At 44.3% G+C, this 27774-nt stretch overlaps 1 long non-coding RNA gene across 2 annotated transcripts in view; it reads left to right on the forward strand.

Moving 5' to 3' along the window:
- Positions 1-1687: 1687 nt before the first annotated feature.
- LOC118215671 overlaps positions 1688-27774 on the forward strand; it is a 56935-nt gene continuing 30848 nt past the window's right edge. For both annotated transcript variants that reach the window (XR_004762873.1, XR_004762872.1), the window contains exons 1-2: positions 1688-1834; positions 2371-2496. This is a non-coding gene — a long non-coding RNA (uncharacterized LOC118215671). The remainder of the gene's footprint in view (positions 1835-2370; positions 2497-27774) is intronic.

Here is a 27774-nt window from a genome sequence, read left to right on the forward strand (position 1 = left end):
AATAGGAGAGGGAGAAAGAAAGAAAGAAGTGGTCTGAGACATGGAGGGGAGTCACTGCAAGTTGGGGAATGGAGCAGCCTCTGGTGAATACAAGGTCTAGTTGGTTACCAGCCTTGTGTGTGGGGGGGGAGGAGGACAGGGATAGGGCGAAAGACTGCAGGAGTGAGGCAACCCTGGACAGTTGGGAGGTTTCTGGTGGGAGGTTGAAGTCTCCCAGTAGAATAGCAGGAGTGCCATCCTCAGGGAGAGAGCTCAGGAGAGTGTCCAGCTCGTCCAGAAATGAGCCGAGTGGACCTGGAGGGCGGTACAGAACAATAACGTGAAATGTAGAGGGATGAGTAACAGTAATCGCGTGAAATTCAAAGGAGGAGAAAGTAGGGTTAGGACTGGGGAGGACACAGAACTTCCAGGACAAGGAAATGAGTAGACCGGTACCCCCGCCTCGGCCAGAGGCCCTGGGGGTGTGCGAGAAGGAGTATCCCGCAGACAGTGCAGCTGGGGTGGCGGTGTTATCGGGAGTGATCCAGGTTTCCGTGAGAGCCAGGAAGTCAAGAGACTTCGTCTTGGCAAAGGCAGTAATGAAGTCAGCTTTCTGGACGGCTGACTGGCAGTTCCATAATCCACCTGTGACAGTGAATTCCTGAGGTGTGGATAAGGGTGGGTAGATCAAGTTGGTTAAATTACGCCTGCGGTGAACAGACCATTTGGGGCGAGGCAGCGCGCACAAGGGAATGGGGTTTAAAAACATGATAAACTGATGACGAGGCTGCCTATGGCTATAATGGAGCTATAAATACCGGGTGACAATTACGTGCTTGCATTAGCTTCATTAGGGCAGATAAGCACCAGGTGAAGCTCCTCGAAATTAGCTCAACAATACGGGGCAGTTAAACACCAATCCCCACACACAGTTTCACTAACGCCTTTAACTAACTAACAACAGCAAGTCAACTACAGATATTCTCAGCTAACGCCCAACTAAGCTTGCTGACTAGCAACAGTTGAGACAAGTTTTAAAAAAGATTAGGCTACCTAAATTACACACAACTATGTTCGCTAACTAGCAACAGCAGAAACAAATTAAGTTATGATACGCTTATCTGAATCGCGGGGGACGGCAGAAGCGACGACACAATCAGAATTATCTATATTGAGTGTTGTGGCTGGCTCCACTGAGTTATGGCGATACATATTTTGAGATTGTAAATGATTGTAGGAATTTACATTATTGTTGAACTATGGATGCAAGACATTTTGCCATTTTGCCACCCCCCTGGCCCCCACTCCCACCAAATCCCCCTGTAAGGACCACAATGGATTAAGCTTTTTAGCTTGCTTGCTATCCTTGATAGTTCTGAAGATTGGTACTTGATGTTCCTGCTTGAACTACCTCTTGTATTTTTCTGATGATTATCAAATAAATTTAATCAATCAATCAGTCTCTGAGATTGCCCAGACCACAGTTAAGCAAAAAGGATAGATCTATATTTAATCTTCTTAGTCTTTCTGTCTAGCCTACTTAAAAAAATAAATAAATCAATAAATATTGACCATTTCAAGCAAAGACAGATTTTTTATCCTTTTTTATTATTGTTTTTAGGAGAAGATACTTTTCTTTTGTCCTAATTTAAATACAGCCGTTACTAATTGCGAGCATGAACTATCGCCTTGATTGACATATGCAAAGTGCTAGCCCAAGTTGTAGGGCAGTGGTCACGATAAACGTTCCGCAACAGCGCTTAACATGTAATTAAAACTAGTTTAGTTTTTGTCGTTATGTTATTTGCAAGCTAAACGTAACCGCTGTGTAATATTTCCAAGTCATCTCAGCTGGGTGAGTTTTAAACGCGGTTTTTACGACGAACGGTAGCTTTCTAGCCACAGACACAGCTGGCAATTTGAGATTAAGTTTTTTTTTGTTGCAAACGACGGAGATGTACAGTTCAAATTAAATGTTCAGTGTTGGAAAATAAAACGAAAACTTATGCAATGTTAAGTGGAAAATGTAGAAAGGCAGACAGGTACAGATGTTTTCATATGAAGGAAATTGAAGTTAGCAGATTGAATTGCTATCGATATCTAATTTACTAGCAATGGTATAGCTCTAGGTTTTGTTAGGCCTACTTAATGCGGTAAATGAGTATGCTTTGCCGAAAGCAAATGATGTATTTAAAAAATAAGCCAAATTGGGGAAGTGTTCCACCTATTTCAACCTTTATTAAACAAAAAACGTCTAAGTTAGATAAGCGTTTGTTCCGAAAACGCAGAGAAATGATTTGTGTTATCCTTGTCGCTCATAAACTGGCACCATGCATACAAACTTGGCTGGGCTCAACTTTGGATATACGTTCGTCTTCTGCCTTCCTCTAGTGCTCTATCACTGTCAACTGATGTTTTGTGGAAATCTCGCGAGCAGGAGATGTACTGCTCTCATCAAGTTCTACATCCGCTACATTCAGAAGTGTTCACTGGGTCCGAAGGTCCTACGCCAAGAAGGTAACTTTTACTGGGATTGCATTAAAAGTGTAGTTTTACAATCAAAATATTTATTTGGTCTCGTGCAAAGTAGTCATTTGTTTTCAACGAAATGCAATGGTATAATCTAATGTAGCAACTTTCTGTGGAAACTAATGTAGCAATTGCCATTTTGTAAGAGTGAAAAGGAAATATTCACATCAGACAAACTAGTCATAGGACATAGCCTACTATAACCATACCATGTGCTGCAACATCTGTGACTGTGGATTCTTAAACAAATATGTTAATGTGAATACAAAGCAGCTTTTAAAAGGGGGACAATAATTTTATTCCACCAAAACACCCAATATTTCATGAAAAATAAGAAGTATGACCTTTTTAAAAATGTCTGGTTTATGTGGAATAGGCCAAATGTTGCAAAAATGAATGTAAACGGGCTACCAAACAAAAAGGGACCCAGCTGGAACATTCCTGAACGTCTCCCCAAAGTTCTGACCTTACATCCAAACAGGGACCTTAATGAAATGTCCTCAAAATACCACCTGCATGTTGTGATTAAATGCCATTCTGTAACCAACCTTGGACCCAATTAGGACTTTATAAAGGTTAAAAGAATGTTTCAGGACCTTTAGGGGACAAAATGTTGCCTAATGTCAAGAGGATGTCCCTAGTTTGCTGGGGTGGAATATAAATAACTTCCTCAAATGCTGGAAGGCAGGTATGAGAGTAGCACTACGGTAAACCAAGTGTGATAAGTTATGGTACAAGAACAGTTTCCTGTATATTCTGTTTAAACAATAAATTAGGTCTTTCATCCATTCAGCGATACACTGTTATGGATACATATAGGATACATCATTTATTGCGTTGATTTAGCCTACAGTTATGTGCAGTAATGGTTTTGTTTTTGCCAATAAAAGAAGGGGTAGGATTTCTTGCAAGCTGTGTGAATTATAGAAGTTATTTATTTATTTTTTTTGAGTACTTTACATGCCCCTATCTTTCTCCCCGATGGGAGAAAGATGCAATATCACGTCTGCCAGCTTAGTTACACTAATATGCCTTATATGGATTTAATATTGTTTTATTGCTACAAAAAATCAAATCAGCAGGGATTAAGAAGTCTAAAGTCAGCAGTGTTTTGCTGTACATTTTTGTCTGTACTCTTGTTTAGAACCACCTGCTGTAACTTCAGAAGAAGCATAATTTGTGGGGGGGAACGTGTGAGGAACCTAGTTGCCAGCTGGCTTAGCTAACTAGCAACAGTGCAATATTGTTTTCTGACACTTAGCAGTGGACTCCGAAGACAAAAGTTGAAGCTGATAGAGACTTGATAACTCCCTGCTCCCACAGCACATGTGGTGTCTTTCCTAGAGGGCTGTATACTATGTAAGGAATTTGAATTTGAGATAAAAAAAGATGCATATGAGACAAAAGTAAAGACAGTCAGAGAGACAAAGGGAGGGAGAGGGGAGAGAAAGAGAGATGGGGGAGGGGGAAGGAGAGAGAGTTATTTTTTATTTTTTTATAGTGTTGTGGGTCAGACTTGTTACATGTTGTTTATGTGGTTTCCATGTTTCTCTGTCTTGCATGTGTTGCTTTGGCAATAGGGCCGTAGTTATCCTGCCAATAAAGCAAATTGAAATTGAAAAAAAATTGAGAGAGAGACAGGGAGAGAGACAGCACACTCATAGGCTCTGTAGGCGGGACTACCATGTGCAGGCACGCTTGGCTTGTCAGTGTTGCCACCCACAAATCACAGCTTTGAAGGTACACGCCAGGATAAAGCTAAGGTAGACAAAAACCCATTGTTTACTTCAATCAGTGATGCCAGTGCTTATATTATTTTACTCCTTGTCATTAAGAAATGTGTTCTATTGTTTTTAGTTGGAGGTCACAAGGGCTTGTTTGAAACAGAATCATAATCTTTGTCAAACTGGCCTCGGACGGCTGAACTGTGAAGGCTTTTGTCTCAAAAACACAGTTTAGTGACAGTTATGATTTAAATGAGCATATCTCGCCAAGATTCTCCTCTTCACAGTCATGCATTAAACACAAAATGTCGAGTTGACAGTGCAGCACCCCGTACTCAAAACATGTTTCCGCGGCTATAGTAGGAGAGAGATGCGTCTCATCTGTTGCTTGACAAAGGGGTAAAGAGGCTATTGACAACGCGAGGTGTGACCCAACCATTCATAAATCAATAGAGTACTCCTGAGTAAATGAGGACTGCAGAGTCGATGGGAAACGCAGGCCTGAAATAAATGGAGTTCATCAGTAGAACATTAGAGTTAGCAAGGGGCAACAAAAATGCATCTCAGTGTTCTAACTGTCTGTAATACAGGGCTATAGATACAAATGCTATTTCAGGATGGCAAAAAACGGTGTGTGTGCGCATATATATATATATATATATATATATATATATATATGAGTGGGACAAATGGCTTCACTGGCATTTCTGATTAGTCAGGTGTGTTCAGTTGCTCCGTTAGTACAGGTATAAGAGCATACAGCATCTGGTCTTGATTCTATGCTTTTTTTATTATAGTCTGTTAGAGCCGTTTTTCAACATGCGGAACAAAGTTTAAAGTCAAGGAAGCCATTATAGGGTTGAGAAATAAATTTTTAAGAAACACAGAGACCTAGGCCAGACCTTAGACTTACCAAAATCTGTTGTTTGGAACATCATTAAGAAGAAAGAGAGCACTGTAATCACAAAGTAAAGTTACTGAAAGAGTCCTTAAAAGAGCCTGCAGAGTTCTGGAAAAAAGGTCTTGTTGACTGATGAGACCAAGATTCGCTTGTGTAGCAGAGTGATGGCAAACTATGGAGGACAAGAGGAACTGCTCAAGATCCAAGCCCCCCCCCCCCTCCCCCCAATATGTGAAACATGGTAGCAGGGGTGTTATGGTTTGAGTATGTATGGCTGCCACAGGTACTGGCTCACTTGTCTTCAGTGATGATGTAACTGCTGAGAGCAGCAGCAGAATTAATTCTGAAGCGTACAGAAACATCTTATCTGCTTAAGGTCAAGGCAAGTGCCTCCAAACTCATTAGACAGCACTTCATTCCACGGCAAGACCCCGATCCCACACACACTGCTAAAGCAACAAAAGAGTTTTTTCAAAGACAACAACGGGCCAAGTCTTGCATATATAGCTTAGCAAGAGTATCGCTAAGACGTAATTAATAACAAGGCACCTGTCTGTCATTTGTTGGAAGCCGAACACTGCAGTAATTGCCAAACCTCTCTGTTGAATCTTAAGATTACATCTCTGAGGCAGAGAGAGAGAGGTTAATGACAGGAACCAGAGCGCCCAGATGATGTGCTACGGTATTAATTATAAAATGACCTGTGCAGATGCACACAGCTGTAATTAAACCGAAAATACATCACCAGTAACCTGCCAAGAAGTGTCTTCAGCTGAGCTGAGGAAACTTTGTAGGAAAGACGGACCCGTATTAATGTCCACTGGGCCATGGGGCCATTGCAAGAGCTGGAGAAAGTGCAACTCTGAAGAAGGGTAGGCGTGGCTGTAGCCTCTCCGCTGCCCTTGGTGAGACTGCAGGCTGGTGTGGGACGTGGTGGGAGTGGGAGGGCGGAGGGGGGGGGGCGGGGGAGGGTGCCGTCCGTCAAGGACTACAATTTTTTATTTTCTATTTTTTCCTTTCCATCTTCATTTGGGTTTGGTGCATCCCCCCCACCCACCCCCCAATGAATGGCGCCCTTGGATATTTGGATATTGCGTTGCAACGGAATAATTGTTCAGAGATGCAAACAGAAGGTGAAGCTAAAATCATATTATCCTCCTAATACAGGGGCATGTGCAAATGTACATATCGTTTCGCATTAGAAATAAGGACTGGGTTTTCACCTTGTGTTGTCACTGATATTTTAAAATATAACACACATTTAAAACAAAGGCCTTACATTCATACATATGAATGAACGAATGAATAACAGTTATGAAGTAGCAGTAAAGTGCATTAGTCCGTGCATAAATAACATTGCATAAACAAACAAAAGCACATGAAAGTACATTAGTGCAAGAGTAAATATCATGGCATATAACACACTGCCCACAAGAACGCACATTAATGTATATATTAAAATGGTGTCGAGGGCCACTTACTGTAGGTGGACTTATGTGACAACATTGAAAATACGCAGGACAAAAGCACAATAAATAAGCACACATCATTTTGAGATCATGCAGTGGCACACAGGCATCTGTCAGGGGACCCTCATTTAAACATTCATGCCTGTACTTTAGTATTCTAAAGGCTCATTATTGTACTACAGTGGTTCTGACAAGCAGTATAATGGAAAGCTGGCGAAGAACTAGCAAAGCAGTTAATTTTGTGGAATTACCAAAATATAAAAAGGTAAAGGCCTAGGTGCTATCGATGTTGTCACCAATGTGTGCTCCTGACACCGGTACAGCTCAGCAATCAAAAATTCAACCTGGGCTTGTGAAGAAAAAAGTGTAAATGCTTTCTTTCTAGATTCATTTGTAAGTCAAAGTTAAGGATGAATTGAATTTGAATTAGAATTCAGGACGCAGGTGTGTAAAAATTTTTTTTTAACACAATCTTTATGTTGATCCGAATTCACAAAAGAAAAAGAAAAAACTTTAATGAACACCTGAAACATTAAGGCCGATCCCTTTTGGACCTGTCCGTCAAAATTCAACCAGGATTTAAGTGCTTTACGGGCTTATGTTTCCAATTTTCCTCATGCTTCCTTCAGGCAGTCTTTGCATATTAAAGTGAATGAGGAAGAATTTTAGACATGGTGTCATGCATAGTTTAACACATACAGCGGTCTAAAGATGTTCCAAAATGGCTGCCAGTTTGAGTTAACGCTTTTATCTGATTGATCTGTTTTTACGTGTTTTTTTTTCCAGAAATACTGACATCTGAAAATGATGCCTCCGTAAAAGGCAGCCATTTTGGATGATCATTGATCATCTATTTCTCGGTAGATATTTTGGTATCTGGAGCTCTTGCTTTAGTTTTAGTCTTTACAGACAGGTAAGCAATATGTGTATTAAAAATGAAGGAATCCTGAGGGCGGGGCTTGACAGCCTAGTCCATTTCCCTTGGAATGACACTTTCATTTCTTAGCTGTCTTCCCAGTTTCCCAGTTTTCTTCCCACTTTTCCCTCAACATATTGTGGACATGTTGTAACTGTTATGCAGTTGCCATTTTTCGATGATGTATGTCTTTGGTACACAGGTCTGAAAAACCCATTTATGCTCTCACAGCTTAAACAGTTGGAATACTAAGAATGGTTTGCATCTGCATTGCAAACATTGTACATGCTGTGCCATAAAGGAATTTGAAAAGATCACCATTGTGGTTGAATAAGTCCTTGGGTGGCATAATAAAGGATTTGTTTTCACTGTTTTGTGCTGTATTCAGCAGGCTGCTGTGTGCAGGGGGACTTTAGAGTAATATAAAAGTACAAAACGTTGTGAAAAGTAGGCCCGCATTCTGTTCGGTAAACAGCGAGGGCAGATACAGGTCTACGGAGAGGCGATTAATTAAAAGCGTGTAACAGACTGTGGGGCACGGTCCATATGGCCACTGACTGGCAACCCGTTTACAAATCCCCCGGCCGGGGGTGAGATGCCCCACCACGGTGTTTTGTGTACGCTGATGCCTTCTCTAAGGAGGTCGGACTGTTTGCTCCCTGTCAACAAAAAAAAAAAAAAAAAGTATTAAATAAGGAAAATGTAATATTATGGGCAGCATCCATAGATGAATATTAATTTCTCTCATTTCTTAGTCTCTTTCTTTGTATATTCGTGAATATATACGAATATGGTGAAGGATGACTCATCTTACCATATCACTTTTTTCTGTATCACTGTTGACTGGTGCTTATGGTTTCTGTACCACTGAACATTTTTGTAGGGTTTATGCACTGAAACCCTACTATAATATAATTCTCTGTGTCATTGTCTTGCTGACACAGTCTGATCACACCCTGCATTGACATTCTCAGTCACCTGAAGAAGAGTTGCTCTTCCATTTTTCCTTACATATCTCACTAGTGCACAAGCCTCACGGTCATCACATGTGCGCTTTTGACCACAATTTCCAACCCTATTTACTGATCTCTTTCCCATCAATCTAAATTCAGGTGTTACTTTAGTCACTGTTCCTATTGAAACAAGAGCCAGTTGAGCAGTGACTGAAGCTCCTGTCGTCCATACCCCAATAACGAAGTCACATAGATCTTTTCCTCTTGCCATCTTGATCCAAAATCGAGGTCAGCTTGGCCTGTTCAGCATTTTTATGCATGCCTCAGAGCATGATGGGATGTTAATTGCTTAATTGTTTGATGCAGCACAACTGCATGGAAACATCTGGATTCATTTCTTCACTCGTTTATTCAGGTTTTTCCTTTAATTTGTCACCCGTCTGCTTATATAGGCAGAGAGAGAGAGAGTCCTTGGCTGGATAACAAGTTATTTTATTCATCCTCGGTCAGTGGTCACAGTGCATCAGAATGTGGATGGTGCAAAATCATATTTAGAGGGGAGTACGGGAGGGGAAGGAGCATAGCAATTAAACATTACGGTGCAGCCGAATCTGGGGGGAAAAAAAATTGTCTGAGGGGATGCAAAATCCGTCCGCCGCGAAGTGTAACCAAGATAGAAAGCGAGATAGAGAGAGAGAGAGAGAGAGAGAGCGAGTCTGCGGCGAGTCCCGCGCCTCCCGCGCAGGGCGGCTAATCAGAAAATGAAGTCATCATCGGCGTCCCCCGGCGGCGCTCTCGCTAGCTGACGGCCGTTGCGCGGGAGAGCCGAGGCGGAGCCGTCGCCTGTTACAGTAGCGTTACCGCTCATAGACGGGCCCAGCTCTGCCCGGGAAACACGCAGCGGAGTGGCAGCGCAGTGCCATCGGCAAACGGGCTCTTTCTCTGTACAACCACCCCCACCCCCAGCCCCCAGCCCCCTCCCCTCAGCCCCTCCCCCGGCCCCCCTGTCACCCCGGCCTCCCGGCCCAAGGTTAGCCAAATGACAATATTGACAGACGTGCTGAAAGGCGCCCGGCGCTGGTATCGTCGTTTTTCCTCGGCGCGCCTCACCCGCCGATCTCCGGTTCGATCGGGGAAAGCGCCACCGCGGGCCCTCGATGAGTCATCCAGCTGTCACCTTCCAGATTAAAAAAAAAAAAAAAAGAAAACCCAAAATATTTCCTGCCTCGCATGGACAGACTGTGTGCTGACAGAAAATGTTTACGCGGAGCAAATCCAGCTTTAATTACCTCAGTCGAATTAATAAGAAGTCTCTAATTATCTCCCGGATTTCCCTCGGTGAAGTGCATTTGATCTTCGCCATATGTCTATTCACTTGGTGTTTTTCACTCCAGCGATTTTTGATGCACACAGACACACCCCCACCCCCTCCTCCCACCCCCCCCCCCCCCCCCCCCCCACACACTTCCCCAGTTCCCCGCCAGTCCTCAGGTGCACTTTGGGGACGCGGCTCCGTAAACGAAAACGATCTTTAACAGACGCCGCGCCGCGCCGCGACTTCCGCTTAACCCCCTGGGCCTCCTTCCCGAGGCGTCTCGGCTGAAGTCGCGGGCCGACGTACGGCTTCGTCTCATCCGGACTCCCGGCGACCCGCTAACGCTTCCCGCCCCGTTAGCCGCGGCGGCACTGAGGCCTACTCCGCGGGTGACGCGCCGCTTCTACGCTGAAAACGCCGTCGCGCCGTAGTAGAGCCAGTCGGGTAGCATGTCCCGGGCCTGAGCGCCGCGTTTCGACGAGGAGGCGAAACAGCCGAGAGCGTTTTGGCCCTTGACCCCGTTTTTGCTTTTGCAACGTTGGAAGTAAACCGGGAGTAAAGCTGCAACCGTAGGAACTATAGGACATTTCCACAGATGTGTTTTCTGTGGGTGTGGCAAGTGAGTGCAGCTATTACTAATGTTTGCCTGCCTTTTGGCCTAACCCTCACCGATCTCCATTTTGTGGCGAGAAGCTTCTGTCATTGGTTTGTTAAAGATTTGACTTTGGCTTAGACTTAGACTTATAAATACACGATCTTGCCCCTGCAGTTTGGTGTGTTCAGCAATGGTCCAAATGAACTCGCTACACTGTGCTTATGAAAACACACGGTTTCATTTGCGAGTCGAAGATAAGGACAATCTCTGATTGAATCCGGGCTGTTGCTTGACTTTTCCCCGTGTTTCCCCGATTCGATTCGGCACAGACTGACATTTCGGCGGACTGCCTCTCCGGATTTCTCGCTATTGCAAAATGGATCTTGGCGGGAAGAGGTTCTCTCAGAATGCTGTGGCCTTCCACATACCTCAGAGCTAATGTGCTCTGCATCGGTTTTGCCATTCATTACACAAATCATACAAACATTGGAGCAACGATCATCTCGAAATTCGCCTCGCTGCCTATGTGACCCGGGTTAGCCTCTTAGCCTGCTTTTCGGCCGCAGAGAGCATTCCTTTCACGGTGAGCCCGGGTGCTTGTGTGGGGGGAAAATATGAGACTACCTGTTTATGATCACGCCAGCGCCTTTTTTTTTTTTAATGCATAGGATAATGTACCTCCTCCATGCTCGAGCCGTCTTGATCGATGTCCTCGTGAAAGCACCATCCATTTCGCTGCCAGCTGCGTCGTGAGGAGAGCAGACAGTACATCAGGCAATACATAACGCGGCGGCGTCGTCGGGCCAACGGGGGTTACCGTCACCTCAAACGAGCTCCGCTGTCTCAACACGGCTGCACTGCGTCGCTCCGCGGCGTACTGGATATGTCCTTCTGCCTGAGATGCGCCACGGTCTGCATCACAAACCCCCCCACCCCCCTAGCCCCCCTCCCCAAGCAAGGGCAATGCAGAGGATCCCCTCGGGTTCCTAATAATCCAGCCTGGACCTCTGGGTCACGCTTAACCTCAGCCATTAAAAGCTTTCAGCGCATGAGTCCCGACTTTGCATTCCATAGCGAATTCGCTTAAGTCATTGCATCTTCCCCTTGGAGAGTCGAGCAGTGGTTGAAGTAAAAAGGCCACCAAGAGTCCCAACGATATCCTTCAGCATCTGTTTGTTCTTTTTGGAAAAAGTAGTTTCACTGCGCTGTATTCATTGATTCCCTCACCTTCTAGATTTGCATCATTTGCTTGGTGACCCAGCAGCACGCATTTACACCAAGTTCTCTGTAATCTTTCGATCACGTAATGAAAGGGCGAGTTACAGTGAAGAGTAGAGTCATGTGACCTGACTAGTGCTGAGATCAGCGTGTCGTGTTGAGACGTGTCATAACTGTGGGCCCAGATCTCAAAACTCAAATATGGCCGTCAAGGGCAGTCATACCGCAGTTCCTCTGTTCTGCCTGGCAGCTCATTGATTGATCATTTATTACACCAGTGACTCCATTCACCTGGTGTCCTGTGTCTAAATCAGTCCTGATTAGAGGGGAATGGAAAAACCAGCAGCGGCACTGACCTCAAGGGCCAGATTTGAGTATCGCAGCCACATAACAATCTTCTCTCATGTTACCCTTCAAGATCACTTCACTTTTAAATGGGTAATGCATGATTATATAGCCTTTTGTGATTTAATTAGCTCACGACTTTGAAATGTCATAATTTACTTGTCAAATTTCCACCGACTGCATATGCCATTCTATTGGCCCTCTGCATAAGTATACACACCAATCAGCAGTTGTTATATCTGTAAATGTGGTGGGCCTGTGTAATCTTTGATACACGGTGTATTATAAAGCTGTAAACAAATGATTCACTTAAAAAAAAAAAAATGTGCTGTATCTTCTTAGTAAATCATTTGCTATGTTGCTACAAATTTCTATCTGATTTTATCTTGCTTAGATCTAAAGCACTATCTCAATGCTTCAGGTGCAGCCACAGGTAAATGTTCATGTTGAAATGAATGTTACATTGTAGTAATTTAGACCATATGGCATTTTTTTTTTGCCTTTTCTGTGTGGCATTTTGAGTTTGAAAGAGAGAACGGGTAAAAACAAAGATGAACAAATCATGCATCACCCTTCCAAGCCGTACGTACCCTCTTGAACCGATTCAGAAAAATTAATTGGACCTGTCGACAGCCTTTATCTGGTGAATGGAGATCGAAATGAGTGTAGTTCCACAAGAACCATCAGTCAGCCTCTGATGCTGAGCTTCCGTCCTTGTGCTTTTGTTTCTTACAAGTGGGCATTCGTGCAAGGAATGTGGGGGGGGGGGGGGGGAATCTCAAATATGTGATTAGAATCCTCTTAACTGAACATTCTACTGCTGATGTAACAATCACTACTGGTAATTGAAAGCAGTGGAATTCTAGAATACTGACTTAGAATTTTGAGAGAAAAACAACGACATTCCAACAGAACCTACTTCAATATAAACCCAATATGCTCACCTGCTCGGCCTATGCCTTTAATGACTCAGCAAACCGGCACGGGGAGCGGGGTCTCCGAGAATTTCACACATTAATCAGTCTGAAAGGCTCAGCAGCGGGCAGGCTCGCATGTAGCGCTGCCGCCCGGTCGTCCCCCAGCGGAGGCTCCCTGTGCCCCCCCCAGTCCCCCCCCCCCACCGTAAATGAATTCAGCGACTAAACAGGGTGACGGGACAGGACTTGAGTGATGGCATCGTAAAGCCGTCACAAAGGCATTCCATTATCCTGAGGAACATGCACATTAAAGCGCGGTAATATAAAACATCACCGAGAAATAGCCCTTCTGAATGGCGGCGTGAAATGGCGGGTGATGAATGTCGGCCCGCGCAGGCCGGAGACGGGCGTCTTCGCTACGCCACGCCGCGCCGCACCGCACCGCGCTCCCGTTGTATTTCCCGCCGGTGCGAAAACCCCGGAACTCTCAGCGCGGACGCAAACCCAGGCCCCGCAGCGGGAAGCATCGTTTCGCCCACCCCTGGGGTTTTTTTTTGTTTGTTCTTTTTTCTCAGATCGGCAACTTCTAGGGGAGCGCTTTCGAGTCCTGGGTACAAATGCGCCACTTTTCATTCTCTCTTTCGCTCTCTCTCTCTCTCTCTCTCTGTCTCTTTCCATCCTCCACACAAAGGAAATGGCGCACGCACGGCAAAACCAAAAATCCAATCGTCCAGATGCCATCTCTTCATTTGTCCCGTTATCTCTGATATGTCGTGCGCCCGTGCTGGAAAAATGGATCTCGAGTGCCTCGAAAAGACTGCGCGAGATTGAAGGTCGTTCTCGAAGAGGCTCTATGTTTGTATGTTTAAAACTGTAAAAGGCAGACAGTCTTCTTGCTCTGGCTCATTTTCTCCTTGCCTTCTGGTTTCCTGGAAAAGGTAAGCCACACTTATTGCCTAAAATGGGATGTAGTATTATGTTAACCTTTCAATGACCTTTGGTCTACTGTACACTGGAAAAACCCGACAAAACGATCCTTTGACAAAAGAAAAACACGCCGTTACAGTTTGACTTTGACTAACAAATAACCAAGAGCCTCGATCTGAATTCCTGCCTGAAGTTAAATGTGCTTTCACACGAAACCCTTGGACAGTGAGGCATGCCGTGGAAGGAACAGACGCGGCTCTGTGGGCCAGCGAATCAACATGTTTACGCCCGACCGTCTGCGGCTTGGGCGTCATTTGCCGGTTCGGCCTCGCCCGAAAAACGCATCGGGCCGACCTTTCACTAAAGCTCGCCGGGGCTCGGCCCGAATTTCAGCCAGAGCGCCACTTCCTCGTTCCTCGGCCTGGCCTGGAGAACCCGCCGTGGGATCGTACGAATCGAGGTCTCCTGAACTGAACTGTGTTCTTGGCTAGAAATAGCTGTACCAAATGAGTATCGTACCTTATTGAACCTGTGTTTTGTAGTCGTCCGTGACCATGAAATGCACTTTTTGTATGTCGCTTTGGATAAAAGCGTCTGCTAAATAAATGTAATGTAATGTAATGTCTCCTATAGTGTCCCCCACCCCATCTGTATTTTAGGACTGTTAGTCCCGTCCCAGCGAGTTTAACTCTCAGACGCAGCCCCCCCCCCCCTCGTTGTCCTGACACTGGCTGCCATGTTGTCCTTGTTTATTGCTCTGTTGGTTCTACGCTGAGCTGGGCTCTCAAGCTGAGTCTGGTTTATTCGGGTCCCAAAGGGAACCCTCTGAGGCCTCAGCATGCTTACCAGAGGCACTGCTGTGCTGTTTCCCTGCCCTTGGATTGGTTAACTCTTTAACACGGCATTCAACAAGGACCCTGAGATAAAACAGACTCCTAAAGCTCTGTTACTGACATTAGTTAGTAACAGAGCTTAGACATTAGGGGCGACATAGCTCAGGAGGTAAGACCGATTGTCTGGCAGTCAGAGGGTTGCCGGTTCAAACCCCGCCCTGGGCATGTCGAAGTGTCCTTGAGCAAGACACCTAACCCCTAACCCCTAACTGCTCTGGCGAATGAGAGGCATCAATTGTAAAGCGCTTTGGATAAAAGCGCTATATAAATGCAGTCCATTTACCATTTAGTCACACTTCTCTTCCTCTTTATCTCGTATGTTCATATAATGCATACATACTGTTTATTTTCTCAACTTCTGAAGAACAATTTTTTAGAGCTCTTAATATAATAAAATTCACATTTAAGTAATTGTAATGAAGTAATCTTATGTGTATACAACGGGATTTTCATCATGCATTTCCAGCACAAACGTGTGGGTGGGACTAACACACAGAACTGTCATTCAAATTCAAGTGTTCAGTTTCATCTGCAATCACATGGTTGAGAGTCGCAAGTATAGAAGGAAGAAGCAACACCAGCTGAGGGCCGTGCCGCAGATCCCAAAGGCATTCTGGGAAGACGGCATGACACGATGACAACCAAACACGTTAAAATACAAAAACAGAATTAAGTGAGTGACATTCAGAGGCATAATTTTGAATAGTTCCACACCAAGATCCTCTTAACTGAAAAAAATACATTTGTGGTGTGCTGTCAGTAGAACAAGGGGGCATATGTGGAGATTAGTCAAGGTGAATTCCGCACTGATATCAGCATGTATTTTTCTCAATGAGAACTGTTAATGTACGGAAGTGCCCGCCGGGTTGCACAGTAGAGACGAACCCTTGGGGTGGAACAGCTTCACACGGTGCCGAATACCCTTTGGGCTGTAGATTATATGATGAGCCCTGATTGGCTGAGCGGCCTGCTCGCTCCGCCGTTTACTGTGCTCTCCTTATCTGGAATCAGTCAAGTCTACATCTGTCATCTGGCAGATTTATACACTGCCGGAAAATGGCCAACTTTGACTTTGACACGAGCAGACATATTCAAGTCGCTGGCGGCAATTGGGTTAAAGTCTGAAACCAAATGATGGGACCGTGAGAGGAATGAGCGTTTTCTCGGGGGGTTTATTAGAAAACGATTAAAGCCGAAAATGATTTTCCCTTATATATAATTATACTTTAATTAACTGATATTTTATCATCCACTCTGCTGTGGTTTGAAGGCATTTTTTAAGAATATCTTTTTTTTTTTAAAGTGTCTTAACAATTCATACTAGAGCCGGGGGGGGGGCTATTAAATCATTCGGCAAGTGTCCACATGTGACAAACATAATCCAGCAATTTTATCTGCCAGATCCTTCATTAGCTCACTGACCTCATGCACATTGTGGCTGGTGATAGACAAATTGAAATAAATGAATTGGAAAAAGGTTAAGTGAAAGAAACAGAGAGCTGGCGCTTCTATCTAAATTGAATAAAATGACTCAGCTCAGTGAAAGCAACATTACCCAAATTTAATTGTATTAGTTTATTTATTAGGGGATTTGTACATGCATGTCTATTAGTGGTCCATTGACGAAAACACAATTTGTTCTTGGAAGATTGTCCAAGCCTCCTAGTCAAACATTTTAACTATGCACATCATGGTCCTTTATATGAATAATAATGACGTGTCTTCATGAAATCAAATATTACCTATGCAAACAGTGAAGCAAATGGAGAATGTTGGCATAATTCAAGGCCAATTTCCAATTTCCATTTGCATCGCATTCATATTCTGTAAACGATTAATTATTCTTCCCCCTAAAGTGCATTATGGGGGCTGCTTAGTAGTTTTGAAAAATTGGCTTTTTTCATGTTTGAAATATTGACAATAGTATCTTAGTCAAGTCTTAGGATTTAGTTTGAGATCTTACAATATGAAATTCAGGAATACTTTCTATGGATTGTCCTTCAAAGTAGGGGCACCAGTTAACTTGGGCAGTTTTCTCACCTACAATTCAGTCATCCCTCAGCAAGAGGTCGATGGCGCCTTCTTGTCAGTCAGTTATCACACATCATCTCCCCAGTCATGTGCAAGAATAGCCAGTAATTAAGCAGAGAAGATGATTGACAGCAGTGTTCCCACACTGCCACACGCTGGTTTCTGTACACAGAACTGCGGACATTTTTGTTAGTTTTGCGTGGTAAGATTCTTTTTTTTTCTTCCCCCTTAAAGAATAGGAAGTTGACATAAAAAATGCATTTATATTATGTGCACAGAAATTGTTAAATAAAACTAATCATAGCAGTGAAATATGCGTGAGTTTGCAGCTGTGGATGCCCATGAGAAATGAAAGGCGGAAACAGATGAACTCAAACAGAATAAAAACACAAGATTTAAACTCGGTGATTAAATTTGATCACGGCCAACTGTTCTCTCTCGTTCTTTAACAGTGCTTAGTGCAAATTTGTCCACAGCAGGAGACAAATGTTTTCTACATCAATGGGAGTTGGTTTGAACAAGCGAGTAATGTTTTGCCGTCGGCACAATATTTGGGATAATTTTCTCGCCTCTGTCCCAGAACATCCTGAGTGTCAGTGTTTTGTAATCGACTAGTTTGGAAGTATACTGTAAAATCCTTAAATCCTGGAATCCAGTGGCAGTGTTGTGTAGGTTTATGGTCAGTTCTGAACCGTGCCTTATCGCACCTGTCAGAGCTTCTTAGCTGTACTGCAACTTTCTGCTTGGACAAAGCTTAAAAAAATCTTTTTGACCACTCCCACAAATTTGTCGGCTTCTGGGTCATTGCTTATCCTGAATGCCACCCGCGGGTGCCACAACGCGAGCACTGCAAGTTCAATGAACCGAATTTGGCATCAAGCCATCGAGGGTTTCACTGTATACTTTTAACATAAAACTTGCATTATCAATTGCAGTTACATTGCTGAAATGTACCTCAGTCGATTATGAGCTGTAACTTACGGCATCAAGGTACTCGGTATCGGCAAGAACAGCTTTTAAATCGGATGCAAGTGATTTTGCGAACGTCCTTTTTCGAGTGGAATGTCTGCACTTAATTCATTCAGTCTATTATTGTTGTTTTTGTACTTGTACCGATTCAGTGCAAACTGTGAGATAAATAGACTTGTATGGTGTTCACTGGACCAGGAGGGTACTGAAGCATCCGGTCACAGCAACTCATTACTTTTAAAAGGGTCACATTGATCCGTACTTGTATAATTAGTCAGGTGTTTGCAACAATCCAGTGTCTACAGTTACCCCAGGGGAGTTTAGAAGGTTATGCAAGTTGTAATTATTTTGGGTCATGTGTCCTAGATATACTCTAAGTGTCCTTATTCATATGAGTTGTGTAACTTCTTCCAATAGCAATATATTGTCCCTTCATAAGCATTATATAAAAATGCAGGAATGCTTATGTCAGTAATTGCAAAAAAAAACATGCAACTTTAATTTCAGCACCAATGCAGTAAGTGACATTGCCATGCCTACTTGTAGTTAAAAATATACTTTGTGAAACTTTTTTTGTGTTTTTCTTTTGAAGGTGTTATCAGAGGTGACGTTTAATGCAGTGTTCTTCATTCTTACTGAGAAAAAATGCAGAAAAATGCAGGAAATAAATATACTGCGTTCTATAAAAGCAGATATTCCAAGGTCCTTTTTAAGATTACAACCCAGACTTGAACCTCAACAACATAATTGCTCCTGTTTCTTTGAGCTAATTGCCTTAGGTGTCTGACATTTGTGCAGTTTATAGATCACGATAGTTACACAGCCGTTGCTGGCATTGTGAGACTCAAAGGACAAAGTGCTTCATTTGAATGAAAAGAAGAAACGATATGTCATGCTGTAGGTAGCTTTTTTAAGTTGATGCATTTCATTTGTTTTCCTGTGAGTGTCATCTTTGAATTGTAGTCAGTTAAAACTTTGGAACATCAAAAAAAAAAAAAAAAGGTACTGTGCACGGTAAAAGAGAGGGCTAGCAGCACTGATGTAAGGTTGTGCTCTGTATAGAGAAGTGCATTTAGTTTGTGATACGTTACCTCCTCCACAACAAGCTGTCAATGCTAAGGTAGAATTATGCAGCTACAGAACACCGAAACATTAGCTTATTTCATCCCGCTTCTATTACAAGTGCCACTGTTAAAGTTATGAGCGACATGCATTTATTGTGCCATCATTGCGAGCTGACATACTACAGCAAAAATAGTCTTTTTTTTATTCAGAACACTAGTGAATTTGTGTTGCGTGGATTTTGAAATGTCCTGCATTCCAGAGATGCAACATTCCATGGGCTCGCACTGTGTCCAGCAGTAACACTGCGTTAGTGTAGTGTTATGAAGGAGTCGTGGAAATGACAGATCAGTAAAAACATTCACAAGTACCTGTTTTATAGCGACGCGGCCGAGGTTCGCATGAGAAGTGTCTTTCCGCACGACCCTGAGCTTTGAAATCAAACAATGCTCTTTGTATTCTCCGATGTTCTCAAACAATGGCCAGCTGTCCTCCAGGCAGTAATCTATTAATATAAACCCTTCTCAGGGAAATGTTCAGTTAAAAAAAAAATACAATTCGTCGGTACAGCTACACATCTCCTCCTGTAACAAAGCAGTCACAGGCGCCTATTCTTAGTTGCCAGTAGAACAGATTTAGCTATCGTATGCAGTACTTCACAGTTATGTAAGGACAATGGTACATCTCTCAGGGCAAGAGCTTTTTTTTTTAAGAAGTAAGTGTTTTTTTCCTTTTTTTTCTCTTACACAATAGAAGGGGGCCAAAAGGTTTCTAGTTGGGTAGCTTCCTGACAGCATCCACAATCGTCCACCCTTTGGGTAAGATCTAGGGCAGTGGTTCTCAACCTTTTTGCCCCGAAAGCCCCCCATGTCCATGGAAACATTCCACGACCGCCCCCCCCCCCCCCCCCCCCCACAGGAGATGTGATAACCTCTCCGCCTGTCGTCATCGCAACTCCATCTGTACACACTCCAATGAAGTTAGTCAAGCTTATTCCAATTAACCCCATAAAAATTTGCCATTTTTAGAATCCTCAAATATTTACAAAGCAAAAATCTTATTTTTCCTTTTCCCCATTCATAGCAAACAAATGAGTCTGACATCTACAGAAAGTAAAAAGGTCATATTTTATATACTATTAAATTCTTGCTTTGTATTATTTGTTTAGCTGAATAATTACTCATGTCTTGATGTGTTGTGATTGAAGCTTTCAATAATGTTCTATCATCTCAGGGCCCCCCTGGCAGCTCCCTGGGGCCCCCTTTTGGGCCCCGGCCCCCCTGTTGAGAGCCGCTGATCTAGAGAAAGTATTTATTTATTTTTAATACGGTTTATCCTGTATTACGACCCATGTCCTGATTAGAAACAGATATTTTTTGTCCATCTCATTGTGCAGTTTGGTGGGAGGCTGAAGGTATAATGCAGGTACTTTGAGTCCTGTAAATTTTGCTGAATTTATTATGATAGTGTTATGACACCCGTCACGAGCTGTAATGTGCTGCCATTGCCCGCTATAACGGGTTATAACATGCTTATTATTGTTTGCGTAGGTTTTCTGGCAGAGTTGTGTTACCAGTTTATTCCCCCAGCAGCTGAGAGCTCAAGAAAATGGTTTCTTGAAGAACAAAAACCTTTCTGCTTCCTTGCTGATGTTCTTTGGAGTCTGTGCGAGTATGCTTGCTTTCTTTCCACCTAGACGTGACACAGACGTTCAGATACCAATGCACGATACACGATTCACTTCTGTGCATTTATCTGTGAAACCCAGGTAAATCGCCATAGCAACTATAAATTAAATCCACTAAAGTAACTAAAGCTTATTATTTATTATGTAATTTGACTTGCTGTATTTAGCCTCATACGAAAGCACTGTTGTTTTTTTCAATTCCATGGAGGTCTGAATGGCATCTATTTCAGGGTTTTGGTTCATTGGAAGGCAGCATTCATATGAATTGCTACTAAGACCTTGACTTTCTTCACACAATGCTGCCATTTTCACTGGCAGTAGAATGTCGCCTAGATCGTGACCACTCCAGAGGGATGAGCACAAGCGAGCCTTTTTTAATATTTGGGGAGAAAATAGAAAAGGTTTGTTCAGTGAGTCAGTCAACTGTGGGTGGCATTTTCAATATGGTCAAAGGTAATGTGAACAGTGGCACTGTTTCAGTTTGTCTTTGGAACATATCAAGGTTTGCAGGTTTTAATTCCCTATTCCCCAATGTGGCATCTTTACTGCCCCTTAGGTCAAGACCATTTTGGAGTGCATTTGTTGATTCTCTTAGTCATACATGTCGTGCACACCTCCCCTGAAGTGCTCTCCTGTTTCAACATCTCTGACAAATACAGCTGTACAGGTGTCGTGCAGCAAAGATATGAATGACCATGTTAGCAACATTGATCACAAAGTAAGTCTACACAAATTATACATACATACACAGGACATGCAAGGGTGACATACCGAAAACAAAATGGTGTTCGTGATACGCAGCCATGCCATGGCGTTTTGCTTAGACACAGAAATTGCCAACAGTGTTATAAGTTCAGTGGTCACGCTAGCCCATGGAGTGCTGCATCTTTGCAACGTGGGCTAGTTAACAATCTTGGTTTTACTCTAACCCACTTGTGTTCTGATAAAAAAAAAAAAAGGACCGTTCTTGCCATAATGTGCCAGCTCACAATAGGAACACCATAAATGGATGTCATTCATAATTTTATTATGACACTTGAGATGCGGGATGAAATGCTACAAATAACGTTTCGCATTCTGATCAAAACACATTTTTGAAACACAAACTAATGATATGATAAACCCTAGGTGGGATTTCTGTTTTAATTGACTCATTCTGAGCAAGTTAGCTCGAGCGTGACATCTCATTTTTGACATTTCTTTCGGGAGTCATGCGGCTCACCTGCGTTGCTGTCGCCCCTGTCTTTGCTCGAGAGACGAGGAGGAAAGGAGAGGATTGTGGGTAATTGCCTGAGATAAAACAGCAATGCCAGACGGAAGTGCGGAATGTCCAGTACAAAGAACCAGTACATGAATTAATAAAACAGAAGCCGGGGCTGTTGAAATCCGGTCAGTAAATCAACATGCGTGGCTGGAATTAATATTGATTGAGAAGGGCGAATGATAATTTGTGCCAGCAGTCACAGGCTTCTTCTCATTCTGAATGACCTTTCTTGGTAACTGCTGGCCATCGCATTAGTGAGAGAGGGCGAGGCACGTCTCCCACACGCGAGAATATATTGCTGTATGCTGAAAATGTATTGCAGTGCATTAAATTGTACATTTGAATATTTGTAGGCATTCCAAATATATGAAAATTATATTGCTAATACATTGTAAATTTTCGCTTTATTTTTGCTTTCATGTTTTTTGGTTATGTTCAGGTATATCCAAGTGAGACCAAACCAGAAGCAAATTAATTTTAATCAATTGTTGTATAAGTCTATAATTATATTCATGCTAGACTAATGTGTGAACAGCAGATCTACATGCCTCAAGTAGTGTCTTTGTCTTGTACATATGCATTCCCTAGGGGGGGGGTCAGAGTTTTTATATGGTGGAGAACTTTGTACACAAACGTGTTTCTAAATTATGGTATCTGCATTTGAACTGAAGCCATATGACAGGATGTGTTACACACACATGCTCTTATACATATGTACCCCTTTGAAATAGTTGGTTGCACATTTCTAACCCAAAATGTTTTTATATGTATGTCAAATTTTACCCTTCAACAGCGTTAATGGTGCTTTCCCGTGTTCTGTAATCCAGGTGGTGGTCAGGCAGTTGAACCGCAGCTTGTGCTGACTCAACGTTCATTGGCCTGGAAAAAAAAACGTCGGAGGAAGCATTGCTACAGTACCAGTCGCATGGAGAATGACACGCTGTTTTTTTAAAATTTATTATAAATGAACAAAATATCCTTTCCTCAGCAGTAAAAAATGTTCATGAATGTTAAGTGCATTCCAGCGGGGTCGCTGTGCGCTGCGAAAGACGTTCGCTGCGGAAAAGCTAACCGAAACGATCAACTTCAGTTCGCATGAGGAGTCATTGTGTCCGACACGGCGTGCCTTCTTCCGATTCGCTTGGCTTAGAGCCGCGACGCGTTATTAAACCACTGCCGCAGCCGCGTCGGACTGTGATGGCGACTTCCCATAATTCTTTCACATTGTGACATTTATCCCCCCCCCAGACTAAGATTTAGAACAAATCGTGTGGCAGAATTAGATTTTTCATTTTTTTTTTTTAAAGCGAAACGTATCGCGGAAAACGTGACGAAATTCGAAAATGTCAGCGTAGCAACGGTAGCGCTGTGGTTTCCGGAACTCGACGTCTCGCCGTTGATGTGTTTTTTATATATTTTTTTCCTTTCCTTGCAGCCGAGTGCTTTTCGGTGGCGAGCGCGTTTCCGGATGAATGAGGAAAAAAAAAAAAAAAAAAGGTGTCGCGCTGTCAGAACTGACGTGCGGAATGTAAAGCGAGGGCTCGCTGGGAGAGTTCGCGTCGGCTTCCCGCAGTCTGACAGCGACACGAAACGGAGTGACGGAGCCCTTTGTGCGGAACAGCGAGGCCTGAACCCCAAACAATCCGAAAACGGCCTTTGCGGGAAATTGAAGAATTGAAGAGAGGGTACGTCCGCTTGTTAACCCCCCCCAGCCCCCCCCCCCCCCCCCGCCCCCCCCGGTGCACAGGGCCGCACAGGGGAAGCTCAGGCGTCGGCGACCTTCGGCGTGCGCCTATCGTACGTCCCTGCGGATAAAAGCGCCCGTGAAATAAACTGCGATGTCATGCGTTTCCTCGTGTCGGTGTACCGCTCGCACAACCCCCGAGGGTTCAGGCACCTGGCGACTCCGTCGAACGGAAACTCTCGTTTCGAAACGGGAGAGCGAAAAGGGTCGGGAGATGGCCGAAGAGAGAGGACAGCTCGCTCGAACGCGACGCCGCCGCTGGTTTTCGAACCATTTTTTCCCAGAGGGCCGCGCGGTGGAGCGCTCCGGCCCCGGCGGCGCGGCTGTCTGACTCAGAACCTCGGGACCCGGCGGAAGCGAGTGGGCGCCGCGAAGCCACGGAACAGCGTGAGAAAACCCGTTCCGTAGGCGGGGAAGGTCTCGGACGCGAATGTGGAGGACGTTCAACGATGACAAACCAAAGCGTGGCGAACGGCAAAGCTGCCGGAAGTGCCAAAGCGGTCGTTTATAGCTTTAGAGACTTAAAAAAAAAAAAAAATGTTTTCAACTAGACGTGTAGGCTTGAACGCTTCTTCTAAATCTGGCCGCGGAGCTTGTCGAAGGTGGAGCCGCGCGCCTCGCTCCTCGCTCGCGGCAGATGGTGTTCGCAGCAGTATTGACGAGGGAAGTAAACTTGGCGAACCGACGGGGTTTTGCAAATTTAGGGTTACATCCTGAATTGCGTAACACTGTGACTCACATGCCGACTTTTGGGCGATGTTTCTGCGTTTTCTCATGCTAATACCCGTTGACTAATAAATATTTACAGTTTTACGTACATTTGTACGTGCTGCAAAAAAATCCTTACGGGCTTGATTTTTTTTTGGATTGGTAATGTGGTACCTTCTGAAGCAGCTCTCTTCTTCCAATTCCATAAATGCCGGTAGGCTTTGTGTCAGACAGTTGTTCCCATAAAAACAAGCAGTGATATTATTTTTAAAGGAGTAATGCCAGCTAAAAGGATGATAGTAGTTACCAACGATCGCAATAAAGCACCCAACAATCCGAAGGAGTAAGATAGATAGTTTGAGAAGTTTAATGAGAGGCAGTAGGCAGTAGGCAGTGTCATGGAAAAATCTTCAATAAAACAATCCATTTAGCGATGTGGAATTATTGCTGAATACTGGAGGTGCACGTTTTTTTTTTTTTCATGACGCGCCTTTTGTGTCAACAGCAGCAGCAGGCGACGGGCGCGTCGCTTGGTTACGATCTGGCGATGGCCCTTGTATGCTTCAATCCCGCCGTGACTGACAAGGCTGTCCGGCCGGCTTTAGCGATGGGGGGTGGGGGGGGGGGGGGGCTAGCGGAGATTCGAGGAGTGACCTTGTTGACGGGAGTCACGTCAAGCCGGACTCCTCTGGGTGGGGGGCGGGGGGCGGGGGGGGGTAGAGATCAGTCCCCGGACTATCCACCGTGACACCCCGTCTCTCGGCTGTCGCTGTCGTACCGAGCGATCTCCCGGCACTCGCCGCCCCTCGCGCTCCGAGAGCTGTCGAGACGGAGCCTCGACGCGTCCCGTTCCTGTTTGTTTTTTTCTTTTTTGAGGGACGTCTCTGTCGTCTCTGACAACGGCGCGGATTTCCCCTTCGGCTCTGACACGCGGAGTACGTGATTATTTGTCTTTCGGCATGAGGCGCCACAAAAAAAAAACAACAACAAAAAAAACTTCAAAGCCCCGGTCTCTTCAGAACTACAACCGTCACTCAAATCAGCCGTACATACCGATGAACAGCTGCCTTCAGAATTTTTTTGGGACTGCGCATACTGTGTATAAACTAGTCCTGATGCGTACTTTTTTATACTGAATGTAGACTTTTATGCCAAATTACTGTTACATGCAGTGTAGGGCCTGTCAATATTGATTTGGTTTGTGATGACTGTGGTTTGAACCGTACATGCCCTATGAAGAGATACATTTTTGGTGTGTTGATTTACTGAGGTTGACACGCAAATATTATGACTGAATTTGTAAACACAAAGGCTATGTGACTAACATTTCCCCTTAGAGCTTGTGATGGGGTTTGCAAGAAAGCAATGCACTACTTTATTTAAAGATTAGCTGTAACAGAAGTCAACGCACTCACAATACTTGTAAGCACACCACACACACATCATGCTCAGCTGTGCCTTACAGTGCACACACACACACAGACATACGCACCCACACTCTCTCACACACACAGACACACATACCCCCTACACCACAAACAAACAGAACACACACACACCAGACACACACACGCGTGCAGACACACACACACACACAAGCACATGCACTCTCTCGCACACACAGACACACACATACCCCCTACACCACAAACAAGCAGAAAGCACACACACATGCAGACACACAGCACACACACATGCGCGTGCGTCTGTGCCAACTCACACACACACACACACACACACACACACACACACAGGACCCCAGTATTGAGCTTAGCAACCTCTGCCACATGGAATAGTCATTTTCACAGTTGGTCTGTTTGTAGGGTTAATTTCCAAAGCCCAGTTATGTTTGCCCTCTAGGTTTGCTAGATATGAGCCTTTTCCAAACCTGGAAGAGCACACCAAAACTGGATGTGCTGGATTTTGTTTGTTCAATAAAATCAACAGTGGTTGGCTTTGCAGCTGGTGTGTGCACCTATCCACTCTAATTCCAGGAAGTAAAACAGTGGATAGCGGATGGGCACAATCTACGGAGATTGGTTTGTGATGTCAGCGGTCAAAGGCTGACTGCCAATGGCACCTCAGACACAGAGCTGAGTTCACAGTGGCCATCCTGACTAGTATCATCCATGCTCGGAACCTCTGTAGGAAAGAGCATTGGGATTTACATGGAGGTGAATGGGGTGGAAGAAGCTTACTCCAGCAGTTCTGCAGATTGACAGTGACATTCTGTAAATGCTGTTGTTACCTCCTGGTGCTTGATATGGCTTTGCAAGCTGGGTTCTTTTTTTCCTTTCCAATTCAAATATGTGCATGTGTGTCTATGCATTTGTTTGTGTGTCTGTGTAAGTGTGTACGTGCGTATGTGTATATGTGTGTGTGTGCCTGTCTGTGTGTGGTGATTTACTCTAGACTCTCAGAAAAAAAGGTACAAAAAAAGTGCCTAAAAAGGCACATAGGCTTGTCACTGGGATGGCACTCTCTAGGTACATAAAATTGTACCCCTAGCCAGCGATACATAATTCATCTGTACCTTTTTTTCTTGTAAAAGGTACTCATTGGTATCTGTTTGTATCTATGGAACGTTATTGTACTTTTAAGGACCTTCCTGCCCTGAGGCAATAGAGCCATCCTCTGCACCACCGCGCCCCCCCCCCCCCCCCATAAAGGACAGTCTGATAAGCGCGTGAGGAATGGAGCCTAGCGGTCTGCAGCCAGCATGCACGCAGCAAGACGCAGCCACGTGAGCAGGGGGGAGTCCTTTTAAACCCAGCGCCCCGTTATGTGAGTGGACGAGGATGCGATAGGTCGAACGTCATCGATCATCTGGGGCCGTCAGCTGATTCTGCGTTCTGAGTTGGGCTTGACGCTCGTGGCTGGCCTAAACTGCTCGATGCTCCACGGGTGAGAAAAGCACCTATTAGAATACGCTGCTAAAATAGTGAAAAAAGAACTCGCTTTTTAAATTGTCCAGGCTGAAAATCAATAAAGTTAAATCCATGGGGAAAAAGGCTGCGATTGTTGAAGGGGGCGAGGCATAACTAAAAATTTTGACCAAGTAAAGGACACGGTAGAATGTTCAGTGTTAAGTTCACTCTTACAGAGCACATTATGGTCCCTGTTGGTCTCATATGTTAGAGTTGAATAATCACTGGGCATTTATACCGCGTAGCCTTGACGTGACAAGGAGAAAAAGCTTGTTTGTTAGCTGGAAATGTAGGAAGTTGAACTAAGACTTTAAACCTGTTGCTCCCGGCCTGTGTTCTTTCTCAGATGCGTTCGTTCTCAGGGACTGCGAGTGCTTTCCCACAGCGCTCCACGACGTACACAGCATCGAAACGGCAGATCGCAGACAAAACGTGCCCGTTATGTGAGTTTCCCTTAGCCGTCGCTGAACTGGCCGTTCACAGCTTTGAATGTTACCGGGGAGATTTGTCCCCACGATTGAAAATCTGATCACTTTGGTTGTTTTTAATTGTTTGATGTGAATACAGAGGGCGCCGCCGCGCGAGACGAAAGAGAATCTCCCGACGGGTAACGCTGGTCTGAACGACGCGTTCTTCCGCCTCGCCGTTTGAAGTTCAGGGACTCGGCCGTCGGTAGCTCCCAAACTGTAAATCACGAACGA

The sequence above is a fragment of the Anguilla anguilla genome, chromosome 16 (assembly GCF_013347855.1).
Source record: "Anguilla anguilla isolate fAngAng1 chromosome 16, fAngAng1.pri, whole genome shotgun sequence".
Taxonomy (NCBI): Eukaryota; Metazoa; Chordata; class Actinopteri; order Anguilliformes; family Anguillidae; genus Anguilla; species Anguilla anguilla.